This window comes from Gracilinanus agilis, chromosome 4, assembly GCF_016433145.1.
Source record: "Gracilinanus agilis isolate LMUSP501 chromosome 4, AgileGrace, whole genome shotgun sequence".
NCBI lineage: Eukaryota > Metazoa > Chordata > Mammalia > Didelphimorphia > Didelphidae > Gracilinanus > Gracilinanus agilis.
This window is the reverse complement of record NC_058133.1, coordinates 437,775,387-437,783,445: the sequence shown is the minus strand read 5'-3', so window position 1 is coordinate 437,783,445 and position 8,059 is coordinate 437,775,387.

The window sequence follows — 8,059 nt, the reverse complement described above, 5'->3', positions numbered from 1 at the left end:
GAGAAGGGGCAAGGGGAGAAGCTTAGAAGTGGGAACCATTGGGTTCACCTAAGTGACGGACCCCATAGAAATAGAGAAGAGGGCACCCCAAAATCCCACTGCCCTTCACCCCTTTCTCCAACCCCTAAATTGCAAATAATAAAAGCCATTCATTAGTCAGATAGCATTCCAGAGTGCCTGAGAGACAACAAGGGAGAGGGGAACCACAGCTTAGTCTGGCTGCCTCCATCTTAGAGCCAGACCACCCCCTGTGAAGTTGACTTACCTCGGGAGAGGCTTATGTGAACCCCATCCTCATTCAGAATCAGATTGGGGTACCACATACCTCATCTTATAGGGAAGCCTTGCCCCCAGCTCCTGTGGTGTGGCACAACCATCCAGGTCACCCAGTTTTGGGGAGACAACCCCTTGAAGCCTCCCAGTGTATATTCGGCCCTGAGGAGAGAACTAGAAGAGAGTCTCACAACATAGACTCTCTCTATCTCACTTAATTCATAACATTGGTTTCTGGCTCTTTTTGTTGTTATACTGATCCCCAAAACCTGAATCCATGCATTTGCCAAATATGAGGCTGCTATAATCTTTTACTACCGTCTGTTGTATGTCTGTCCTATTCCACTGACCTACCTTTCTATTTATTAACCAGTACTAAATAGTTTTTAATAATTACCATTTTATATTGCCATTTAAAATCTGGTATTGCTAAAACTTTTTTCCTTTATATTTTTTCATGAATTCTTTTGGCATTCTTGATCTTTTGTTCTTCCAGATGAATTTTATTATTTTTCTAGCTTGATAAACTTCATTAAAGAATAGAATGTTTTTATTGACTTTACGTTAGATCATTCATCCTCCCCTCCACAACCTACCCCTCTCAGTAAGTGTTCCAAGTACCAGGCCATTGCTTCTATCACCTGGGTAATAAGTCAGGTGCATATCTTCTGAGGGGCAACTTATTTTGTTTAGATCAGACATTTGATTCCCAGGGGACACTAATTTTTTTTTATTGGTCTGTGATGGTGATTTCATCCATGAAAAGAAATCCCAGTGTGGAAATTCTCTCCATAGATGCAGATTCTATATTCCTCTGTAATTTATAGTATTACAGAGTCGCCTGTCTAAAGAGCTCAAAGATGATGAGTGATGTATCCATGGACACAGAGCCTGCAGAAGTTGGACATGAATCTCAGTTTTATTAAAATGCTCTTATCCATCATGAGATGCTGCCTTATATATAAATATGAGGTAACTGAGGGGGGAGGAGACACTAGAAGTTGTGTTTTTTGCCATGCAGAAAATCCAACCCATCCAACCAACCCTTCCATCTTTGGCTCTGTTATTCTGAAATTAATGGATCTGCCCCCAGTTTACTTAAATAACTCGTCTATTTAGCCAAACAGAAATCTTTAGACTAAAGGCGGAAAATCTTTACAGCTTAGTGATAGCTGGTTACCTAGATACTGCTCAGATTTCTGGTGGCCAAGTTCGCTTTCCATTTTTCCACACCGCTTCTGTTACAAAGTTGTTGTCGATTGATACAGAACTACAAAAGAGTTTGCCAAATTGGTTAGACTAAAACAGTTCTGTGGTCTTCTGAGAGATAAGCAGAAGGAATGATGGAAGTATTTTCTCCCAAAGCACCCTGAATGGCTGGAGGAGGAAAACCCCCAAACCTAAACTCTCAGTGTGACTCTAGAGAAATGGTTTTGAGGCAATGAGTATTCTTACCATGGGCACAAGTTCCTACTTGTGTGAGAGAAGTAGCTGCAGGAGGCAGGGGATAGCCTGACAAGAAAGGTAAATTCAGATGATTGGATGCAGAACATCTCAGCCTAGGACATGAGTTACCTGCGGGCACTGTCCCTTGCCTCGGTGAAATAAGAATTTCTTGGGTTCACCCTGCTGCTCAAGGTGGGAGTGGGAGGAGAAGGGACAGCAGAGTAGGAAGAGAAGAGTTTCAATTAGGTACCTGAGGCAACTATCTGGAAAAAACAAAACTGAGAATGGAGATAAGGCTGAGTGGTGCCCAGAGAGATTCTGGCCTCCAGGAGGAAAGTATTTCAAGATAACTACATAAGCCACCTTGAATCAACATACTGGTGTTTTGCCCTAGAAGCTTCCATTAGAAGTAGAAATATGTTTCAAAGAGCCAGTGGTCATATTTTAAAATACTACATATTTTAGGAAATTATCATTTTAAAAAAGGAATTTCAGAGGAAAATTCATGGAACTTAGAGATCATTTAATCTCTATTCAGTTCAATTTTAAATCAGTAAGAATTTATTAAAAACCTACAAATACTAGGCACCTTGATAAGTGTTGCAGATAAAGTCACAACAATGAATCAGTTCTTACCCTCAAGGGGTTTTGTTGTTTAGTCATTTTTTTCAGTTGCACCCAATTTTTCATGACCTCTTTTGGGATTTTATTGGCAGAGATACTGGAGTGGTTTGCCATTTCCTTCTCCAGCTTATTTTCCTGATGAGGAAACTCTGGCAAATAGGATTAAGTGAATGGCCCAAGGTCACATAGCTAGTAAGTATCTGAGGTCATATTTGAACTCAGGGAGATTAATCTTTCTGATCCAGGCCCAGCACTGTACCTACCTAGCTGCCCCCTAATGTTTACAATCTATTAATCCAAACTCTTCAGTTTTACAGGTGAGGATGGAGGCTTAGAGAGGCTATGTAAATCCTCTAAGGTTGCTGAGGAAGTAAATAGCAGAGCCTGGATTTAAATTTAGGCCATTTGATTATAAATCCAGTGACCTTTCTACTGTCACCCAAATGAAAATGTAGATACCTGTGTTTTGAACCTACTGCCTTCTGTTCTGGAATGACTGGTGAACTGTCATTGTGTCACAAGATCACATCCATTTTCTATTTTGGGGTAGCCTGGTTTGGTCCTTGGCACAAGTTACATTTAAAGAATAGCACTCGATTACCGACCAAAGCTAATCTGCTAACATGAATGATTCCCAATAGAACCCTCAAAATGAGAATGACTTTCTAGTGAAGAAGATATTCTTGGGTGCAGCTGGGTAGCTCAGTGGATTGAGAGTCAGGCCTAGAGACGGGAGGGCCTAGGTTCAAATCCGGCCTCAGACACTTCCCAGCTGTGTGACCCTGGGCAAGTCACTTGACCCCCATTGCCCACCCTTACCACTCTTCCACCTATGAGACAATACACCGAAGTACAAGGGTTTAAAAAAAAAAAGGAAGATATCCTCAAAAGATATCTTCCAAAATACATATTTTCACAATTGCTTTTGGGTAATTATGTTGGTTATTGGGTATTGGTAATGAAAGGATAGTTTTTATTTCATCAAGAGATTCAAGAAGATACCCCTTTTTCTGCAAAGAAAGCTGAAAACCTTTATTTTCTAAGAAAGTCAAATCACTCAAACATGGTTTTCTTCTGAAAGGTAGTTTAACATGTATTCCTAAACACATTGTAATAGAGATGAGATTTCATTGGTATATGGACTTATGGTTCATAGAGATAAGCATTTCCCTCTCAGTTTTCTGAATAATTTGGATAATTTGCCTAAGAGACCCTGAAGGGAAAAATAGATATAATTTGTTTAATGCAGTCTTGGAGGAAGAATTGAGGAGTTCAAGAGCTGAGCCATAGCAGTGGGGAGAAAGCATCTCCTGCCCAGCCTTATAATACTTAACAAACAGATAGAAAATGAACAAGTGAGGGAAGAAACTAAAAGGCAAGACTGAAAGGAGGGTAATTTCCTCCCCACCCCAAGAGATCTCAGAGTGGAGGATTTGGGTTGATGTTATTCGCTGTACTCATCTTTTCAAAGACAGAGGAAAGTTCTAAAGTTGCTCTTCCTCTGACTTCCTCTTCATGTATCTCCTTTCCTTACTTCTTTTATCTAGGTGCGTCTTAAACTGTGATTTAGAGATAGAGATTTAAACTAATACAGAGAGCTAAACTGTTGTTTAGTGGAAAGACTTTTCCTAATTGGGGCTCTGAGCAATGATAATTATGTTACTAACTTTTTGTCTAACATATAAAACAGAAGAGGAGATAGCATGGAACTGAAGGACCATTACATTACATCTAGGTCCAGTGGATAGAGCATTAGGTCTGGAATCAAGAAGACTCAACTAGAAGTTCAAATCTAGCCTCAAACATTTATTAGCTACAAAACCTTGGGCAAATCACTTAACCCTATTTGCCTTGGTTTCTTTATCTGGAAAATGAGCTGGAAAAGGAAATGGCAGACCATTCCAGTATCTTTGCCAAGAAAACCCCAAATGGAGTCAGAAAAAGTTGGACATGATTGAAATTCACGAAGACTCAAAAAGCAAGCTAACTGTTATAATGGGGTATGACTGATTCAATCTCCATAGATAAAGGGGGTAGAAAGTTGTGGTAACTCTAGGAAAAACCAAATCACACCCTAAACTACCCCCCAGAGAGGAGCCTGGGAAGGCTTCAGCTCTGTTCCTATCCAGCAGAGAGGAGAGACCAGAAAGGATTGAGTACAACCAGTTAGCTGAATCCTCTACGACCATGTCCTCTGTGTTATACATGAAACAGCTAGAAAATTGGCTGCTAAAGCAGCTGCTAATGTTTCAGCAGATGAAGTGAATCCTCTGTTAATTGGGGACTGATTATCAGTGTGTGGATTATCTAGAATTTTGAGCATTTCTTTTCTACTCCCTCCCCCATTTAAGAGTCAGAAATCTGGAAGAGAGTATATAAGACAGTTTGGCTACTTTTAGTAGCTCTTAAAAGGTAAATACTCCGGGGCTTTAAAAATTCTAACAATATGGAATGTAAACCATCTTTGAAGGTCTAAATATGATTGTTACACAGACAAAAAATGGAGAAGTGAGGCTAAGCAAAGCTGCAACATAGAAGCATCGAGGAACTTGGAAAAAGAACAGAACTAACAGCTGCCATCCTAGAATTGTATGAGGCTGGTCTGATAGTAAGAGCCAAGGTAATCTACTGACACACTCTCAATGACAAGAGAAATTGAGGATAGCCCCTGGCATATTGGGTGGTCCCCTCCTATGATGTAGTTAAGAGAGGATGCGGACAAGAGTCAGACAGTAGGATCAGCATTGTTGGAGGAACACCCACACTGATGAGGGTACAGATGAGGGTCCACTTGAGGATTTTGATACAGAGTGAAAACAAACTCCACCTAGCTATAAAGTTAAAAACAATCAATTCAATTAAAATCTGTTTGAAGTACCTGTTATATACAGGCAGCGTGCCATCGTTCATTGTAGATAGACAGCAGATCTCCGTCAAGACCTGCCTCTGAAAGATACTGGCTTTGTGACCCAAGGCAGGTCACTTATTCTCTTAGTACTCACTCCAGGCATTATAAGAATCTAATTGCAGGATAAATGCTAACCTGCACTGGTAAAGGAATTGACTAACTTTATGAAATTATAGGTCTGATCCTCCCCTACTCCCTAAACCCAGCATTTGGCAGTTCTTGGCCAAATTATAATTAATAGTAAGTTATTAATAAATGATTAATTAATGCATTGATTAATAAAAGTGATTAATAAATGTTCATTGATTAAGTGACCTCCAAATACTAAATAAAAGATAGTCTTGGCTCTATGGGAACTTAAATCTAATAGGGAATATGTATATGCAGATACACATTTCTCTGTGTGTGCATATATGTATGTATGTATGTATATACATACATATATACATCCACCTTACTTGTATGCATATACATGCACATATATTATATATATGCATGTTGGTTGGTTGTTTTCCTTTGTACTTGAGGAGGACCAAAATGGCATCAGATTGTTGGGGTCCATGTATACTATGTCCAACTGTGGTGATCAGACTAGTAAGAGTTTGGAAGGTTTTTCCATGGGTCAGGCACAAGTAATCCATATGAATATTTGGGATGGAGATGCTGATTTGGTTGAGTGTGTGTGTATGTAAATATCTACTACACACATTTGTGCATGAATGTATAGACACACAGATAATCTATATCCACATGTGATGTGTGCACATGAATAACACACAGACATATATCACACATACAGATAGATGCACACACAAATAGGCATTATATAAATGTTTGCAAAATGTAATAATGTCAAAAGGGGAAGAAGAGCCAGAAAAGATGCTGTAACCCATAGAAGGAAGGCAATCACTTAGATCTGGGTTAATTAGGCTGTGCTTCAGAGCCTGGGAGGTGGACCCTAAGGGAAGAGAAGGATTTCCACAGGCAGAGATAAGGAGGATGTGTGCTCTAGTGAGCAGGACAGTCTTTGTGAATTCCAGAAAATAAGAGAGAATGAATGAGATGCTCTGATCTAGGCAATGGGCATGCAACGACAAAAATGAAGCAAGGAGCTCATTTCTATAGTGGCAGGTGATGGGTATATATAGAAGTGTGTTCAAAATTTAATGAAGGTATTTTTAGAAGGGAGGCATTGGCAAGTGGTCAGGAAAGAGCTAGTGTGAGCTGAGCTCTGAAGAAAACCAGGGGTTCTCCAAGGAGGAGGCATGCATTTCTTTCCAGGTTACATTCCTATTATCTTCTCCCTGGTCTCAGTTCTTCAATCTGGAGCTTCTCTCTAAGCCTGGAATGTTACACAATGAAGAACCCTTCTTCTCCCCTACGACTTCTCCCAGAAGCTCCATTTAGGAGGGCGTCATGCCAGCCATGTCTCTCTTCTTCAGGATGAACTCTGGACTTCCTCTACCTCTTCCTGGAGTCAGGCTGATCTGAGTTCAAATATAGCTTCTGCCACTTACTACCTATGTGGGCAAGTCACTTAACCCTGTTTGCCTTAGTTTCTTCATCTGTCAAATGAGCTGGAGAATGAAATGGCAAACCACTCCAGTATCTTTGCCAAGAAAACTCCAGAGTCAGACATGAGTAACCTACCAAGCAACAATCTCCTGTTTTAGCCTATCTTATCTGGCATTTGTAGGTTAGTCTTCAATTGCTTCTAGGACACTTTCCTTCTGTTCTGACTTTATGCACTGGCCTTATTTTTCTTTCTTTACTTGGTCTCTTTCTATCCATGGTGTATCTATAACCCACTCATCTCTCCAGTCTAAGTATAAGCATTAATGTCTTGGTTTAATTCCCTTCTACTTTTTTTCTGGGTGTTCCAAAGGCCTCCCATTATCGCCATCTTTCTCTTTAACCTGGTCCCCTTTCATTTGCTAATGTAGTATAGAAAATAGTGGAACCCATCAAGGTATTTCAACATTTGATTTCAGATTTACTAATATTTCCCAAGACAGAAACACAGTCTGTACCTGAACTTAAATGAGTAATAAAAAAAGTGAAGGGCATCATTGTCTGCTTCCATTTTTAGACATTTTTAAAAGTCCCAATAACTAAGAGTTTGATATTAGTTAGTGAACAAGCATTTCCTTCTTGCTGGTTATCCATGCTAAAAATTGAGTATGCAAAGAAAGGCAAAAGCATAGTCTCTGCCTAGAAGGAGCTTACAGTCTAATGAGGGAGGCAAAAAGTAAACAGCTCTGAACAGAGATGTATAGAGTAGTAGTGGAAGATGACCTCAGAGGAAAGGCACTAAAGTATGTCTGATTCCATCATTCTCCTAATCAGTAAACTCCAGTGGCTCCCAAACACCAAAAAGATCAAATATAAATTCATGTTTGGCCTTTGATGTGCTTCACAATCTGGTGAAGATGACTGGTCATTGAGGACCAGCTTTTGTTTTTTTTTTTTTAAATAATTAATGTCTGATGGTGTCATTCTTTTTTTTTTTCCTTTTAAACTCTTACCTTCTGTTATAGAATCCATATTAAGTATCAGTTCCAAGGCAGAAGAGCAGAAAGGGCTAGGCAACTGGAGTTAAGTGACTTGTCCAGGGTCACACAGCTAGGAAGCATGAGGCCAAATTTGAATCCAGGACCTCCTGGCTCTTTATCTATTGAGTCACCTCACTACCCTTAATGGTGTTATTCTTTACAAATCTCCCTATAAGAAAGCATTCCAAAGTGCTTCCTTCCTTCCTTCCTTCCTTCCTTCCTTCCTTCCTTCCTTCCTTCCTTCCTTCCTTCCTTC